We start from the raw sequence: 19663 nt of genomic DNA, 5'->3' as shown, positions 1-19663 counted from the left end.
ATGATGATGATGATGATGATGATGATGATGATGATGATGATGATGATGACCAAGGGCAAATCACTTAAGCTCTCTGGTTTTTCCCTCTGTAAAATGGGGATAATAAGGAGCACTGCTATCACAGGGTTGAGTGAAGATCAAATAATGTTTGTTAAATGTTTTTTCAAACCTCAAAGTAGATGCTATCTGCACATAAGAACAGCCCTCAGGTCCTAGTTCCCTCAGTAAATTCAACAGACTAGTCACAATAGCTTTTTAACAATAGCAACAAAAAAACTGACATTTACAGAGCACTTTCAAGTTTACAAAGTGCCTTCCAGACATCTCTTGGAGTTTCACCATGGCCCAGTGAGGTAAGTACTATTATTGTAAGTGCTATGATCCCATTTTATAAGTGAAGAAACTCAGAAAGGTTAAGCCACTTACCCACAGTCATACAATTAGTGTTAGAGGCAGAATCTTAATCCACATCTTCCTGACTTCATCAGTCACTCTCTTGTTCCTGTGCAGTTTGATTTTTCTTGGATGTAGTCTGATATTTCAATCCATTCCTGAATCTTCCTTTCCAGAAACCCTGAATTGGTCTACTTTCTTTCCAGGTGGATTTTCGTATTCTCACTGGGCCTCCATACAGACCTCGTTTCAGGGCCAATGATTTAGCACGGCCAGAAACTCACCATAGGAGAAAAGCTACAAAAACCCATCTCTAGAACTGCCTCCATTTCCACCACCAACCCCCATACACATTCTGAAACAATTCCTCTTTTTATCACCCTTATCCAAAGCAGCACTTGTTGGTTCTTGTATACTAAAGTAACTAGTGGGTATGATGTCCAATATCTGACAAACAATTATTTTAAATGAAAGAAAATTGAATAAAATGGAAAATATTAACAATGAATAACAACTTTCCCTTCTAATATGCAACTAATGGTTTATTCCCATAATATCTTATTCTGCTCATTTAAGTAGAGCCAAAGAATTTAATATGCTTGATTCTTAAAGCTTACAATAAATTACAAGTGTCCTCTTTTTCCCTTAGCTGAAATTGGTTGGAAACTATCTGGATCACTTTCTGTTCTGTGTCAAATAAAAAAGGCTTGAACTCCTTCCTATAGAGCCATGCCTCGAATGCCAATGTGAAAAATACCATTTACCTTTACAATTTCAACTGAGCCAAGATAATAGCCAAGCCCTCTGGTTAAGGTCAAGGTGAGCAGTCAGCTGTGACTGTAGCCTTTTGTCACAGTTTCTGAATTCTGCCAAATATGGAAAGTTTCTCTCTCTCTCAGTCTCAACTTTTCAAGGGATAGCCATCACTGCTCAGCTAAAGAAAGGCCCTTACCAGGTGGAAGTCAGGGTCATTCACACCTCCCATCCATTGACTAAAATCACTCTTATACATTTTGTATAAGCTCTTCCCTTGAACTTAAATCATAAACTATAAGAAAAAAATTCAAATAGTCCTGAGAAAGAGACAGAAAAGTTTCCTCACAAGTTGTTAGAGCAGGAAAGGTTGTGTACATTAATCCATACCTAAACAGAAATCTCTACTAGTGCTCATCTAGCCTTCCATTATGAAGAATTCACAGTTCCCCAAGATAGGCCATTTAACTTTGAGATAATTCTAATTGTTAAGATTTTTTTTTTACATTAAGCTAAAATCTTCCTTTGTAATTTCTACCCTTAGCTCCTAGTTCAGCATTCTGGGCCCAATCATAAAGTGAATCACTCTTCCACAAAATAGCCCTTCAAATATTTTAAAATAATGATCATGCTTCTATTTAATCCTTTTCTTCTCCAGGTCAAATATTCCCCAACAATTTAACCAACACTTTTGTAGCAATTTTGAGTTCTCTCAATGCCTTAGTCAATGTCCTCTGAATTTTTCCTGTTTGTCAATACCCACACTAAAATATGGCCTTTGGAACTCAACATAGTACTCCTGATGTAAGCTCAACAGAAAAATTATATCCTCATTCTAGTCGCTATGCCTCTGTTAATTCAGCTTAGTTCTTGTTAACTTTTTGAGAACCCACATCATAAACTTAACTCATCCTAGTGCATTCTCCACTTAGCTGCCAAACTGAGCTTCTTAAAATGCAAGTATGACCATGTCACCTCACCCCATTCAATAAAACACAGGGGCTGGCACATTGTAAGCATTTAATAAATGCTTATTGAGTTGACTTGACTTAACCTTTATTGAGCCTGAAGGTCGCTATGTCTTTCTCATTTAACTACTAGGCAGCATTGTTGGCTGTATTCTGGTCTTACTCAATCTGAAAAACAAATATAACAAAAATAAAAATAAAACAAAGAAACAGAAAACCTTACCTGGGCAGTCATGTGCTCCAGGAGTATGTCAAATTGTCTAATTTCTAAACAATCCATAACTCTTTCCTCCATCTCTACCTTTTCTGGGTGAGCGTGCTCATATTGTTAGTTTGGTTAGTATAAATTTAAACAATTGGAATATTTTGAGCCTCCATTCACTGGAAAGCTTACTACACTTCTAGATTCATTATGTCACCTGAACATGGTAAAATGGTATCTTCCATAAGCAACCAGACAAGTGTGGACATCTTTTCCTTACTCCTTTCCAGATGGATCTTATTGTTCTCACTAAGCCTCTGTAGAGATCCTATTTCAGGGCCAATGATTTACCACAATCCGAAACTCCACATAGAAGCAAAACTATAAAAACTCACCTCTAGAACTGTCTCCCTCTCCACCCACCCCCATACACATTCTGAAACAATATCTCTTTCTAACATCCTTATCCAAAGTAGCATTTGTACCAATGTAGCATACCAATGGCCACCATAATATGGTGCTGCCTCAGTCTGTCGGTCAGTTAATAAAGTAGGTACCATGTGGTAAGCACCAACTGTGTAACTACTGTAAATAGTAATTTCTATTAGTAGGCAGAGATTCAGAAAAAGGAATAAAATCAGAATTTATTTAAACTTCTGCTTGGGCTATATACCATTACAAACATTAGGCAAAATATGCCAAGTCTGAGCCTTAGGCACCAGACTGTAGACAGACAACTTCCAGACCTGAGAGTTCTAACACATAATGCAAAGTGCCCAGGGCTCAGACTTGGCTGTTGCTGTTGCTACTCCTACTACACCCTGGGGTAAGAGCAAAGGAGTTTAATACAATAAAACTCATTTCCCAAGTACTGGTCCACTCATAGCGTCTCAGAAGGACTCAGTCAGATGAGAGAATTTGTGGTCTGTAGTGACTCAGCTTCTCCTAGAAGCACTGGGGGAACCCAGTCTCAGGAACCCAGCTCCAAAAAAAAATTCCTATAGCTGCCTTTCTTCCTACTAACTACTGTGCTCAGATCACATCTCTGATCTCTTCCTCCATGCCATCTTGCCTTGTGAATCATATAGCGCCTAAAGGCAATACAGTCTTATTAGGGGAACTTGTTGACTGAGCTGGAGCGGCCATATTCTGTCCTGATTTCCCTCTTACCTCCCCTGTCCTTGAACTCCCTTTCTTTCAAAATTTACCCACCAACCAAGCCCATGTCAAATCTTCAGGACTACCTTTCTGGCCTAGATTCAGTAACCTAAGTTCACTGAGTGGAACCTAAGACATCTCAAGAGAAATATTGATTTATCCTCCATGATATTCACAAGAACTGTTTTCTTCCCACTCATCTACATCTCATACCTGTGTGGGTGATTTTTTAACCCCAATGTAGAACTTTGCATTTATCCTTATTGCATTTATACCTCCTCTTTTGTACTTCTCCACACTCTTTAAAACATGGGCAACAGATTGCTTCAGCAATTTCAGGAACTTTTTATGTCAACAATCACAGATTTCATATTCCTAATAAATGGTTATTGATTTTAATTACATTTATAGTGAAAAGTGTCTCAGACATACTAAGCTATAAGAACTGACCTCACAAAGTTATTTCATGATTCTAGGAAGAATTTTTTTTAACATATTGGACTTATCTAGGCCAATAATTAATTCTCAGTCTTTTGGGTCTAGAAACTTTGTTCAAGAGATTAGCCATATTGCCTTCAACTGAGATGAAAGGAGAAATAGTCAGCCTATGGCTGTTATGAAGTGCCCATAATGTACCAGGCACTGCCTGTGCATGTTTAAAGCAGTCCTTCCTCTCTCTTATTCTCCTACCAATTTTCTTGCCTAATCTGCAGACTTCCAGGGGTTGATCTTTTGGACCATGCTACTGCTTGTTCTTGATTCCTGGTTTCTGTTGTTGTGTTTAGATCATGCCCCCTATCTTTTAAAGGTTTATTGAGTTTTTCACACTCTTGGCTGAGACTGGAATCAATTAATTACCTACTCCTCCAAGGTACATGATATACCCTTCATCCACTGGCCTGTTAGGGTCCTAGAGGCACAATACACTCCCCTTCCTCACCAGGTATGTCCATCAGTTGGATAGGGATGGGAAAAGGATATTAGGAAGTAGCTGTGTGCTACTCAATGGAAATGTGGCTGTGGCTTATTCAAAAGATAGAGAAAGAATAAAGGAAACATCAATAAGGTGAAAGTAGCCATAATCTATTTAGGAGAAAGAGAGCGGAGGCCAGAACTCAACTAATGCCAGCTCACCTAATGCTAGAAGGAATAAGGAAATACATGGAAATTGGTCTTTCTCCTGCCTCCATGACGTCATCCCTCAACTTGAACAATCTGCACTAGGTCAGTGAAGGAAGCTGTTTATTCCTTCTTCTATGAGGAATAGACCTAAACAAGCTGATACTAGCAAAGTAACTCAACAGCTCTGGTGAAGCTACGTGTATAGGTGCTGAATCCTATTTAGAACATGACAGTAGGAGACAAGGCAGATCTTAGTTCTCATATTGGTTCTGTCACTTACTGGATATATGACCGTGGGTAAATTATTCTCCCAAGAGTTCAGTATCCTCAACTACAAAATTAGAATAGTAACACTTTCACCACCTATCTCACAAGATAGTCGTGTTGTGAGGAAAACACTTGGAAAACTTTAAAGTTGTTTCTAAATATAAATTATGATTGTGATGTTATTTTGTCACAGCACCCCAAGGTAGGCTGTACCACAACCAGTTATAGATGTCAAAAAGGAAGGGAGCATAGGATAGAGAGTAGGATAAAGTTAAAAAGATTATGAGCTAAAGGGTTTAACTCAGGGGTGGGGAACCTATGGCCTCGAGGCCACATGTGGCCCTCTAGGTCCTCAAGTGAGTCCAAACTTGAAGTTTGGATTCTGTCAAAGAGCCACACTTGAGGACCTAAAGGGCCACATGTAACCTCAAGGCTGCAGGTTCCCCATCCCTGACCTGTCAAATCTTGTCTTTTCTATCTTCTCAACATCCTTTGTATATGTTTGTCTTCCACACTTACACAACCATTGCCCTAGTTCAGGCATGACCTTTTGGCCTGGATTATTACAATAGACTTCTAATCAGTTGCCCTTCCTAAATGCTTTCCCCACCTCAATCCAACCTCCACAAAGTGATTTTGCTAAAAACAGAAGTCTAACTATGTCACACACTCAACCCCACCTGTTTAATGAGTTCTTTATTACACTTAAGATCAAATCTGAACTTCTTAATTTGGTATTTAAAGCTCTTCCTATCCTAGCCCCTTCCTACCTTTCAGTGTGTGTGTGTGTGTGTGTGTGTGTGTGTGTGCGCGTGCGTGTGTGTGCGCACACACACATGCGCATGCACGCATATGTATTATATATACATACATAGATACATACATATACTGGGTATATATGTATATATGTTCACAAGTATTGTATATGTATGTTCATGTGTGCATGTATTTGTATGAACATATATATATATACTTATCTGTGTGTTATATGTGTGTGTGTATATGTTGGCTCCCTCATAAGAATGTGAGTTCTATGAGGACAAGGACTATTTTTGCTTTTATTTCTATTTCTATTTCTATTTATATCCCCACTGCTTAGCTTGGCATATAATAAGCACTTAACAAATATTTGTTTTTAAACATCAACAAATTAAATAATTTCAAACTAACTGATTATCTTTGTTTGAGCCCACTTTCCCCAAGGACTTTTTTACATACAAGGGATATTCCATTCTCTGTCTTTTTTGTGGGGAGAAGATATTTTTTTACTAATTGTTCTTGCTAGACATTTGCAGTAAATCCCTTTTCTAAATGTAATGGAGTTCAACTGGATGATTGATAATGGGAAGCATACTACCTGGGAATTAGGAATCATGGTACTAAAAACCTAGGCCCTTAATGTTGCCCCTGAAAAAGCTGAAAACCTGGAGGAATCCACTCAAGGTTGGTAGAGAAAAAAATCCAAGAATGGAGCTCAAAAAGAAATGAAGGAGTAAACAGTAGAAGGAACTAAGAAATTAAATTTCAAGTATCTATAGGTTATCTATTTAATCATAGACAATAGAAAAAAATGGGATTGATTTTATTTCTTCAGTATGATCCTCATGTCCCAAAAGCAATATATGCTGTTTTTAGGTCTTAGTAGTATAGTTTCTCTGTAATACCAAGTTAGGGCCAAATCAAACCAATTGAACTTTAACCTGGTCTGATTTCTTTGCAGTTGTGCAGACTCAGTTATCTGCCAACATAGCACTGCTTAATCTAACTCCCTAAGGCAGAAAGCCTCTTGAAACACATTGATTTAGTTCTGGGTCAAAATCAAGGCTTAACTGAGCAACTGTGTAGGTAGCTCTTAAGTACAACAAACAATGGGAAAAAAAAATTCCTCCCAATGTGCCTTTAGCATTCAGTAACACACTTATTCATACACACATTGGTTTTAGCCCTGTGCTTAGTAGCTTGGGGTCCATTTGATTGGGAACTGAGAAAAGCTTCAAGTCTAAGCAAATGATCTACAATAGAGAATTAGAGTATACAGACATAGGGATAGGGCACAATTCCCAGCCCCAGTCTCCATCTGTACTACTATGTGTCATAATAACTTGGACTTCCCATTGCCAAAGTCCTATCTTCAAAACACTCTTTTCCCAGGCCAGCTTTCTCACCATTACCTGTCAGGGCTAAAGACAGGTTACCTCTTATCCCCAAATAATAGCACCTACTGTCCTTCTTTCTCCTCTACTAAGTGAATTTATCCCAAGTGCTAGCATTCCTAATTATTGATCTATAGATAATTATAATTAACATTCAGCTTAGTTCTTTCCGTTTTGAGTCCAGAACAATGAGAACAACATGAAGGAAAATTTTCCTAATAAAGCAAAGGTCCCTCAACTAAATCAAAAGAGGGTCTGGTAATAAAATTCTATTCTGCTTCATGGGGTTTCTAATGGTTACTTTTTCATTTATTAGAGTCCTTCACATATTTATATCAGGAAGTGAAAATGACATTTAAGGAATTAATTGAGTGCAGGGTGAAGAGTGTGCCTTCTTCATTTGATACATTTAGAAGTCTAAATATAAATTAAAATGTCTGTCAAAGCATGTTTCAGAATTTTTATAAGGCTATAATTATACATATATTTAATAACCCCATTAGGCAGAATGCTTCAGAAAACATTGAAGGCTTAGATTATTATGATTATCATAATAATTAGGTCTTTCATCAGGAGAAGTTATAAATAATTCATTTTAATTAAGTAACTGATAGAAACAGTGAATCAATCATCAGTGTCAGAGGCCAATAAGCTTTGGACTGTAGTAAATTATCGTTGAGGGTACATTCTGAGGAACAGAATATAATCAATGAAAATGTTTTTAAAGATCACTGCTATAGCTAAAAAAAAATAAAATAAAAAACAACTAAAAAAAAGTAAAAAGGACCTGAAAATTCTTTGAGGTTCTTTTCCTGTATTTTGACTTTTAGCGAAAACCAACATTTGTCCCAAATGTGTGATTCTTTCTGCTGCAACTTTATTTGAAGATCAGAAGAAAGGATTAGAAATTTTAAAGTTTTAAAAAATTGATGTCACCTTGGTAATAAATTTAACCACCACGTTGTCTTTCTCTAGGCAAACCAAGTTATGAATGAAACATCCAAAGTTACCCATGTTTCAGGGTAAGCATGTATCAAATGACAATAATAATAACAACAATAACAGTAATATTTATATAGCACTTACTATGTCCCAGATGCTATGCTATGTACTTTATAATTATTATTTCATTTCATCCTCACAAAAACCCTGAGAAGTAAGTGCTTCTATTTCCTAAGTTTTACAGATGAGGAAATTGAGACAACTGGGGCCTAAGTGACTTACCCAGGGTCATACTATTAGTCAGTGTTTGAGGCCGGTATTTGAGCTCAGGTCTTCTGGCCTGATTCTCTATCCACTGTGCTACCTAGAATCCCCATGCTAGCAGTCCATAATGACCGCATGAGGACACCGTGAGGCCTACCATTCAAGAGAGAAATTCCGTCTCAGTTTTTTGGTCACTGACTATGACCTCAAAAATAGGAAGAATAACTCTGTAATGAGGCTCAATGCATATCCTCTTGACAAGTAGGCTAGTTGTAATATAACAATGTGTAACAGAGAAAGCCCTGTGGTCTGTTTCACAAATGAAAAAATACACACACACACACACACACACACACACACACTCTCTCTCTCTCTCCAAAACTCAGCACAGTGTACCAGAACACAACAATTTGAAAGAAATGTTATCAATCTCTCCCAGCATGTTTCACAGTGCTCTATTTAATAAAGTAGGTGCTTAATAACCGGTTGCTGAATTAAAATGAAATGTTTTAATAAAACCCATGGATCTCATTTGACTGGTAAGGATGACAAAATTATGGAAGGACCGAGTTGGAAGGGACCTATATATCCAAGTCCCCGAAGGAGCCACCTCTTATAGCATATCTGACAAGAGATCATTCAGCCTTTTCCTGAAGACCTCCAATTAATAGTGAACTCACTAGGAAAACCATTCAATGTTTGGTTAACTACTGTATACTGTAACAATTTATTAAAATGACCCCCTCCCATTTTGTTTTCTTGTCAATGCAGAAATTCAAAAATGTATCACTATTATAGGTTGGGCCTGTCTAATCAAAATGGAGCTGCTGGCCAAAGAGAAAAATTCAAAGCAATTCATGAAGCCAAAATTTGCCTTTGCAATTTCCACCGTTTTCTCCTGGGGTCAAACATAATAAGTTTAATCTTCCTTCTACATGACAACTTTACAAATATTTGAACATAACTGTCACGATCTCCACCCCTTGGTCTTCTTTGTTTTAGGCTAAACATCCCCAGTTCCTTCAACCAATCCTCCTATGTCACGGACCCAAGGTCCAGCACCATCATGATTACCCTTATTTGAACATTTTCCAGCTTATCAATTTCCTTCCTAAAATGTCACTCCTAGCATGGAATATAAAGATGTGGTCTGACCAAGACAGGACCACACAACTGGCACAGTGGAGAGAGCACCAGATTTGGAGTCAGAGAACCTGGACTTGAGTCCCAGCTCTATTACTACCTGTATAACCTCAGAAAAGTAATTTATCATCTCTGGGCCTCAGCTTCCTCATCTATAAAATGGAAGAATTGGACAAGATGGGCTCCCTGGTCCTTTCCAGGTCTACATGCTTCAGTTCTATGAGCTGCTGATACCTTGAAAATGTGCCTTTTTAATACAATGTAGTATTTCATGAACTTTTTTGCTATTTCATACAGTCCATTTATTTGGAGCTTGAGGTCTACCAAGATATTTTGTTAGTCAAACCTATCTAATGACACCTCCCCCATCTTCTATCTGTGTAATTTTTTGAAACAATGTATAAGATTTTACATTTATACTTATTAAATTTTATCTTATTTAATTTGGTCCAATGTTCTAGTCTATGGTTTTTGTTTTTTGGCTTTTTTTTAACCCTGTGCATTAGTTTTGCCTTGCAGGTGTATGTTATTTACAAATTTGACAAGGTCTTCAAATACACCTTTATTCAAGTCATTGATAAAATGCTAAATAGCACAAATCCCTCAGACCTTCTACTGGAAACCTTCCAAGAAACCATCATACTACCATTTGAGTCTGGCAGCTTGGCATAGAGGGTAGGACCTGAGTTCTAATCCTTCCTCAAACACTTATTAGCTGTGTGACTGTGGACATCATTTAACATCTCTGTGCCTCATCTGTAAAATTGGGGAGTTGGACTTAGGCTCTAAGATCCCTTCCCCCTCTAATCTATGATCCTATGAATCAATTCTAAATCCACCTAATTTTCTTATCTTCTGTCCTATCTATCTCTACATTTTCCACTAGAATAACATGAGAGTTTTTATTAAATGCTTTCCTAAAATGTAGGTGAACTATATTTACAGCAGTCTCTAAATCTAGTTACTAGAATGGGAGGATAATTTTAATTCTGTGTTGTCTACCAAGAATGGTTTTCAGACTGGAAAGGAGAAAAACAAAAATGATTGAAGGAATTGAAATAGAAGATAAATTAGAGTAAAATAAAAGAGGACTTAATTACCTTAAATGAGTTATCACCTAAATGGAATGAATTACAGGCCAGACTACAGACTTTTGTACTTGATGTGAATGATAGATAAATTTCCAGAATGTATTATTAAACATTAATTAAAACATTCAGAAAAGGCTGTGGTGATCATTGTGGGCTAGTATTGGTTAATTAGACATTTTTAATAAGAGGCTGGATGGCTACTTGTAGACTATGTTACTGTTTTTTGGACAGGTTGGTCTAGATCAGAGGTGTCAAACTCTTTAATGTTATCTATGCTTTATTGCATTCTTCTTTATTTTGTTAAACATTTCCCAATTGCATTTCAATCTGCTTCAGGCAGCACTCAGGAATGTTGAGGGCCACATGTGACCTGTGCCCCTAGCATTTGAACCTTTGGTCTAGATGACTATTGAGTTCAATTTCATAACTCTTTTATTAAGAACAAGTCATGTTAGACTAATTTCATTTATTCGTTCTTTCCTTTTTCAATTGTTTGGATTCACTAGATTTGCAAATCAGGGTATATAGACATTGTTTACCAGAATTTGAAAAGGACACTTGATAAAGTCTTGTGATAGCCTTCTGAACAAGATGGAGATATGTGGACTAAATAATAGTACAATTAGATGGACTAGGAACTAGATAAAGAAACCCCAGGATGGTCAATAAATGAACTGATTAGTAACCTGAAGTGAGAGTCCTAGTGGAATGTCACAAAGTGTTGCCTTTCGCTCTGTCCTGGGTAACATTTTTATCAATGACTAGGAAAAGTCATAAATGGGATACTTACATTTTGGGATTGCAATAAACTAGGATGGATTCTAGTATGTTAGGTGATGAAAGAAGAATTCAAAATGTTCTCCAGAGACTTAAATGTTGAGTGAAATCTAATTAGATGATAATTCATGAAATTAATGCATTTGGTTACTGAAAACCAACTTCATAAGTGAAGGATGAGGTGATATGGCTATATTGGAGTTCATGTTAAAAGGGGCCTGTTTTGGGGCAGCTAGGTGACACAGTAGATAGAGCTCCAGCCTTGGAATCAGGAGGACCTGAGTTCAAATCCGGCCTCAGACACTTGAAACTTACTAGCTGTGTGACCCTGGGCAAGTCATTTAACCCCAATTGCCTCATCAAAAAAAGGGGGGGAGCCTGTTTTAAACCAATTGAGAACTCAATATGAGTCAAGAGTATGAGAACAGTCACCCCAGAAATGTAATTTCAGTCCTTATTAATTACTACATAGTGTCCAGAAAAAGGGAAAGAGGAATCTTTCTAATTCAGACAATATCTAGACTGTCTGAACCAAGCAATTATGCTTGGTTGACCAGAGCACCATTTCAGAGGGGAAAAAAATGACAAACTGGAACACATTTAGACAAGTATAACAGAAATGATGAGGGGGCTCAAAACCTTCCTAAGTAAGAATAAATCGAAGGAAATGGGAACATTTAATCCAGAGAAAATAAGGTGATCATTATGGCCTTCTCTAAATATTTGAAGAATTATGGAAGGGATTTGTGGATAAGGAACTAGGTTTGTTCAAGTTGGCCCCAGTAAGCAGAACTAGATTCAACTAGTGGAAGTTAAAGAAACAAATTTCATCACCATTAACTATTAGAATTGCCCAGAAATGGAATCAGTGCTTTCATAAGGGAATGCATTTCTTATCACTCTAGATAGTCAAACAATAGCAGAATGAAGTTAGTTTCCAGAGATATTGTAGAAAAAAATTCAGGTTTTAGGTAAGAGATAAATTCTGAGTCCTGTTCCATCTCTAAGCTATGATACCAAGAAGAAAATGAGAGGTAACATGGCAGAGCAGATCAAGAGTTGGCCTCAAAATCATAAAGACTTGGATTCAAATTTTGCCTCTGACATATATTAGTTGTGTGACCCTGGATAAGTCATTTAACATCTCAGTGCTCCATCACCTCCCCAAACAACTCCCTAAGACTATAAATTATAGAGAAAGTGTTTATCTATATTGGTAGAGAAATTTCCTCACTGGGAACTTTCTGCACTAATGAAATCACAGATCCAGTAATAGAGAAAAACAATTGGGTAAGATGCAAGAGTGCTTTTTATCAAACGGTGATATTCCTCCTTTGAAATATCTCTTCATGTTCACTGTAGACGAATTTCATCTGTATTATAAAAATAGCAGAGGAAGGGAGGAATGCCACAAAACACTATTTAATCCTTGTTCTCATTCATTAAGCACATCCCTAAACTCTGGCTGAAACCATCATGCAGCAATAATATATATATCAGACAAATTAGCAAATTGCATACATCAGCCTTGCCCTATAGATTTTGTCCTATAGATTTTGTGCCTATAAACATAGCCAAACTCTTCCTTGCATAATCTTCACCCCCAGAATGAAAAAATCCATAATAAAAGGATGCTGTCCTAAACTGTGCCTCTAAGGAGATAATTGATTGCAGTACCAAAGCACAGCTGAAGATGGAACTCTTTGTTCTCCTTTATTGCCTAAGCAAATTGGGAAGAGCAATAGATGTCTGCGTATCTTAATATTCACAGCACTATCATTTCAGTGCTGCATTTTGGAATCTGTGAAGCTGCCTTTCTAAAGACATTTTATTTCTCATTGGAAGCAAACATGAATTCTTAAGAAATAAAACAAGAATCAGTTTATTGGTTGGTTTTTTGCTTGATCGTTTTCAAATGAAATGTTTTGCATCTGCTGAGGTTAAGCAGAAATGCCCTAACTAAAAATAAGTAAGACTCTTCCATCCTTATTTTAAATATATCAAAAAGTAGTTTGTTTTCATAGACACTACCAAATTACCATTTAAAAATAGCTTTTTGAAGGAAAGACTCAAGAATCTTAATTGCTTTGGGAAAAGCTTCAGAAGGTTGAGGAAATAAAAAACTAAACTTCAAAAGTTCAGGTAGATATTGAACCTACGGTTTTAAATATTCACCATAAATGTGTCTATATTTACTGAAGCTATTTTGTGTAAAAATATTTGAAAACATTTCAAGAGTAGACAAATAATCAAAGGGGACAATTATAATTGTCCTTAAACCAGCCAAGGTGTATGTATGTGTACATATGGGTACCCACTACTCTGCAGGTTAGCAGAAACCTGCTTTGGGTGTATCAGAAAGGGTGACATAGTGGAGAGACCACTGAACTTGGACTTGGGAAAACTTCAGTTGAAATCCAGGGTCAGATACATATTAACTGTGTGACCCTGAAAAGGTAACTTGAATTCTCTGTGCTTCATCTTACTCATCTGTTGTTTAAAAAAAAAAGTTTAAAGCAATGGCTTCTGTGATCCTTCCCAGCTCTAAATGTACGACCCCATCTGCCTTAAGAGTTGACAGTGTTGTTTGTTTTGTTTTGTTTTATATATCTTCCACAAACATTTTCCATTTCTGTTTTAAATGTGGCCAGGCTAAGCTCATGATGCTTTGTCAGTAGACTAAATTAATTCCACATTCTTTGTGTTCCTGGGACCAGTAGGGAATATATCAAATGCAAAACAAGGGCTTTGGCCCACGGGGGAAAAAAAGCATTTCCTATTCTATTATGATTCTTCCAGAGTTCCAAAATTAGGCTTTTAACTCCCAGAAGAAGGGCAATATAGTTTATCTATTTTAGGCAGCATAGGATCTCAATGTTCTGTACAATACCTAGTCCTGAGAGTCCTAAATAAATGTCTTTTACCTTTAGTTATTGCTATTTTGACCGTTGGCAACACTCTAAGAACATACTGATATGACCTAAGGAAAATTCTCTCTACACTTTTGAAGGGAAAATAACACTGGCGGGGGGGTGTAGGGACAGTTGGGTGGCAGAGTGGATAGAGCACCAGCCCTGAAGTCAGAAGGACCTGAGTTCAAATCCAGCCTCAGACCAAACACTTGACACTTACTAGCTGTGTGACCCTGGGCAAGTCACTTAACCCCAATTGCCTAAAAAAAAAGCAAGAAAGAAAGAAAAAGAAAAGAAAATAACATTGGGAATATGGAGATACCAGAATGCACTACTTCTTCCACCAAAATTCTAAAATATCTAGTAATAAGACACTAGTCTTCCTGACAATGGGGCAGCTAAGTGGTTCAGCGGATAAAGTACCAGGCCTGGAGTGAGGAAGACTCATCTTCCTGAGTTCAAATCTGGCCTCAGACACTTACTAGCCATGTTACTCTGGACAAGTCACTTAACCCTGTTTGCCTCAGTTTCCTCATCTATAAAATGAACCCAAAAAGGAAATGGCAAACCACTCCAGCACCTTTGCCAAGAAAACCCCAAATGCGGTCACGAAGAGCCAAACATGACTGAAATGAAAGACCAAGAACTTCCTGACATCTCTATCAGTGCAAATTCTTAGATGTTGCTGGGGTAGAGGGGGAGATCATAATACTCTTTTTCTGTAGACTAAGTATTAATGATGATTGCATTTTCAATAAACCGGTCTGTCTGTGCTGCATCATTTACCAGGTGTACAAACTTAAATTATAAGTCTGCAAGAAGAAGTTTGTCTGGGAGTTGCCCTTCTCTCAATGGTTTGAGCCCTTCAGAATCTGTTTGGACACTGGCCTGTTTCCCCCATTTCCTCCTTTCCGCACTGTACCCTGTCTCATCACACCACCTCATATTGATGAGGCAAGCCTAATGACCTGCAGAGGTCAATCACTTGCCCTAAAGGTATTCATATGTACTTCTATTGTCAGGTTCTACAGAACTAATGGCCATACCTATGGATACATGTGTATATGTGTTGTATATGTATATATATATATATATGTATATGTATATATGTATATATGTATATATATGTATACACACACATATATACATACATATATACACATACACACATATATGTATATATGTATATGTATATATGTATGTATATGTGTATATGTATGTATAGGTGTATGTATATATGTATATATGTATAGGTATATGTGTATATACACATACACATGCAAACATATATGTATATATACATACACGTGCAAACATGTTATATATACATATATATGCAAACATACATATGTATACGTACATATACACATCACACTCATATACACACATAGAGAGAGTGTGTGTGTGTAGGGTTTGATGTGTGATTTCCATGCAGGTAAACAGAAAAAAGATCAGTGTAAGTAAGGTGAATTTCAGTGTGTGTAAAGTGGATTTTTTGTCATTCTTTTTTAGAGTTTTCTTCCCAGGATCCATAGCCATAACAATCTCTACTTCCCAGCTGTTAGATATGAGTTCTCACGATCATGGTTCAAAACAGTTTCTACTGTGCAGTTACAGTAGATATAGGAGTGAGGTAATGTAAAATTGTGAGGCTATTGCTAGCAATATGCCCTGTCTGTTGCCCTATAAAGCAAGTGGTCCCTGGTCAGTGCCTGAGGACCCCCATAGGGGTGAATGGGCAGGCAGAATGCTGTATGTGCCTTGATTGACCCCCATCAAGGCTTAGGAGGGGGAATCTGTGTGTTTGCCTCAACCGGCCCCCATTGAGGCTTGAGGGGTTTTGGCGAGAGCACAAGTTGTGCTGGTCTCGATTGACCCCATCGAGACAAGGGGTAGCTGTCCCTTCTTCACACCAGCCCCTGTGAGAAGGATTGTTAGGGAATGCTGCAAGAGTTGGTGCTCCCGTTATCAGCAAACTCCCTTTGAGAAGACTAAAACAAAGTAAGTTTATTTAACCCCTTATTATGACCCATTCTTGTCTTCCTATCTGACCAGATCAAAAGTGAACCTGCTAGTGAGACAGGAGCTAGAAGCCCTCCTGTGTCTCCTTTCTAAGAAATGGCATAGTTGGTGTGTTTACTTGTCCAACAACCAGTAACCCTGAGGAATGCTGATATTCCTTCCCCATCAGCTTAATAACCACTACTGCTCCTACCACCTGGTCATAGAACTCAGAGAATATGAGGAGCAAAGACCTATGTGAGATCACAGTTCCTCTTATCCCCACTTCTCACTTCTTTTATCCCATCACTACCTGATGACACATGCCTACATAGGTTAAAGCTGAAAAGGACCTTAGGAGCTCCTAGTCCAACTCACCCATTTCCTAAATAAGGAAAGTGAAGCCCGCAGTAGCAAAGCCATAATTGCCACTAGGACTAAGCCTATGGGTAAAAAGGGTAGGCATCAGCCTAAATTTGCAAGGCAGAGAAAGACCTACTTACTCTAAATTTATAGCGCTTCTAAAACTATGGGTCACAACCCCATTTGGGATCCCATAACTGAATATGGGGGTCATGAAAAATTTGGCAACAGTAAAAGGTTTCTGAACACGCAATGACCAAAAATTAATTCAAAATCAAAAGCGTAATGAATCCAAGGTGTTTCTTGAAGTACTTGCCTGTGTTACATCGAGCAACATCACTGCAGCCTTAGTTCCGAACACACAACATGCACACTCTCCACTACACATGCCATCACACCACTCGCCATCAATGAACACTGCCAGAAACACCTTGGCTAAGATTCAAGACTATTGTATGTTATGAATTGCAATATTTTTACTGTACATATAAAATTGTTAAATGAATTTTGGCTTGGGTTAGGACAGAATTTCCAAAAATTTCCAAAATGGCCCTAAACATATTTCTGCCATGTATGCATTTATGCAAAATGGTATTCTCAGCATTGATGATTATAAAATCAAAAAAATCTGAAAAATGTTGAAGGTGATCTATGTCCTGCAGTATCAAATATTCCATCAAGATTTAATTCTTTATGTAAAAATGAACAAGCACATCCATCTCACTAGTATGCAAATTTGCTCTCATTGTTAATAAATGGTAAAATTATATGTATACCAAAGAATTGTGTTAAAATAAATTTCTTTATGATTTGTTATCAGTAAATGTTTGATTTGAATGCTATTTTATTATACCCGGAGTCAGTAAAATTTTCTCAGGCCAAAAGAGGTCATGAGTGGAAAAAGTTTAAGAAGACCTGCTCTAAAATACTCCCAACCCATTAGCTCCACTCCTTTGCATTTTCTGCAGAAAAACACAGTTAAAAATGCAAGTAACCTACCACTCAGTGCTGGCCCTGCCCATTTCTTTGTGTTTGATCCAATGAGATGGTCACTTCTCTGTATTTCCATTACTCATCTGTAAATAAGGAAGTTAGGACTAGATCAAAAGCGCCCAACTATTGAGTTTGATAAACTAGGTTTTTAAAAGATGTGATCTTTGTATTTCAATAGAATTGGTTTCATTTGTAATCCCATGTATTTTCTTTTAAGCATATAAAAGCATTATTATGAGAAGGGGCCTATGGATTTCACCAGTCTGGCAAAGTGGTACATGACATTCAAAACAGTTAAGAACTTCTGAGTAAGATGGACTTCTAAGTTCTCTTTCAGCATTAATATTTTATTATTCCAGTTTATCAGATTAACCCCTGTAAATTATGGATTACAGTACACTGAAGTGTTGGAACACAAGGATATTATACTGAAAGTGGGCAAGTTCCCCTCCTGACTACCACCCAAGTCACATGAGGAGTGATTTACAATTTTTCCTAAGCTCACTACCTTCATATTAGTATTAGCTTCCTACTACTTTAAGCCATTCCATTCAACATTTGTAAAGCACCTAATGTATAGAAGATACTGTGCTAAACTCTAGGGGGTATGAAGATGACAAAAGGAATAATCCTTGCCTTCAATTAGCTTTGGATAGAGGACAATAATGTTAGATAGGCGCACAACTCTAATACTAATTACTTAGAGTGTAAATTCAACAGAATGGCCCTATCAAAGAGATTCAAGGAAAAATCACTTCTAACAAGTAGGATCAGGGAAAGCTCTATGGAAACAATATCCTCTGAGGTGAAACTTGAAGGAAGGGAAGGATGTCCATAAAGAAAGAAAAGAGTCCATTCCAAAGATAGCAGCTCTTTGAAGAAAGATGGAAGTAGGAGAAGTCAGGATTTGATTGTGGAAAGCTACATTTTGGTTCAATTAGGATGTATCATACTGGAGAAAAAGGTAGGAGACTAGAGAAGTAATTAGGAGACAAGCTTTGGAAGATCTTAAAGGCCTAGCTAAGGATTCTGTATTTCTTTGGATAGGCAATGACAGTCAGCTGAATTTATTAAAGTCCCTCTAGGTGGGAAATAAATGCTATAGAATGATCAACATCTCAGGATACATTAGCATGTGTCAAGTGTCTCTGGAGGAGAAAAGGGCAATAGAAATCCAATAAATGATTATTCAATCTGGTATGAATCAATTACAACTCTGGCAATATAATCTTATTTATCCAAAAATCAGCACTAACCAATATCCACAGAGCTGTGAGAAAAAGTCAAGGAAGACCTACAGTAAACCAATTGATCCACAGGGTCCCATTTTCTAATCTGCTACTACACCCACCAACCAAACCTACAGAAGCTACTCCACAGAAGAACATTAGACCTCTTGTCCTGGGACTGGGCTAACCTAATAGGTAAGACTTCCTTAAATGTAGCTAGCTCCAGACCTAATCATCCACTTTTACCCTGGACATTTTCCAACCCTCTTCCACCTCTTGCTCTGGAATCTAATCAAATTAACAGTAACATTGGTTCTGGAATGGGCCTGTCAGTTGACTTCCCTACTGTTTTATTCACCATCTATGTGAAACCAACTCATCCTTCTCAGGCCACTCCCATCCTTCATTCAACTGTAAGTTTGATATTTGGGATTTGGATCCCCAGTGCCTAGCACATAGCAAGTGCTTAATAAATGAGTTGTCACTCATTCATTCATTCAGTGAAAAGCAGTAAATAGTGCCCAATTTACATTTAGTTTTGTCCTCTTTTCTGTTTTGTGTCTGGTTTTCTTAAGACCAGCCTATACTTAAGTGTTCTAGATTTAATAATACACTATAGTTTACAATAACTTGTGTTGTGAAATTTCTTATTCATAGTAGTTAAAATTGGGCAAGTTTGTGTGCTTAGTTTCAATTGTCAAGAAAAAATATTTATGAAGAACAGTCCATGCCCTGATGGTATCATATTAATGTGATATTTCTGTCATCCTTTGGTATCCTGTTTACCTCATGCCCCAGTCCACCCACGTCCCAGCACTAAACGCAATACTGGTACACACAGAGATATGAAAAAGTTGTACTTACAATAGATAAATAGATAGATGAATAGATAGATAGATAGATAGATAGATAGATAGATAGATAGATAGATA

At 37.4% G+C, this 19663-nt stretch overlaps 1 protein-coding gene across 5 annotated transcripts in view; it reads right to left on the bottom strand.

Annotated features, from left to right (window-relative positions):
- The window catches only part of GRXCR1 (glutaredoxin and cysteine rich domain containing 1), a 237167-nt gene that overhangs the window by 192000 nt on the left and 25504 nt on the right, over positions 1–19663 (bottom strand). The window contains exon 1 of one of the 5 annotated variants that reach the window (XM_027836558.1): positions 17509–17576. The exons of the other annotated variants lie outside the window; for them this stretch is intronic. The gene's annotated coding sequence lies outside the window, so the exon portion shown is untranslated. Of the gene's footprint in view, positions 1–17508; positions 17577–19663 lie in introns of those variants that run through there. 5 annotated transcript variants of the gene reach the window in all.

This window comes from Vombatus ursinus, unplaced genomic scaffold (genome assembly GCF_900497805.2).
Source record: "Vombatus ursinus unplaced genomic scaffold, bare-nosed wombat genome assembly UNPS02014818.1, whole genome shotgun sequence".
Lineage (NCBI taxonomy): Eukaryota > Metazoa > Chordata > Mammalia > Diprotodontia > Vombatidae > Vombatus > Vombatus ursinus.
The sequence above is the reverse complement of the archived record's forward strand: the minus strand, read 5'-3'. Positions and strand labels throughout refer to the sequence as shown.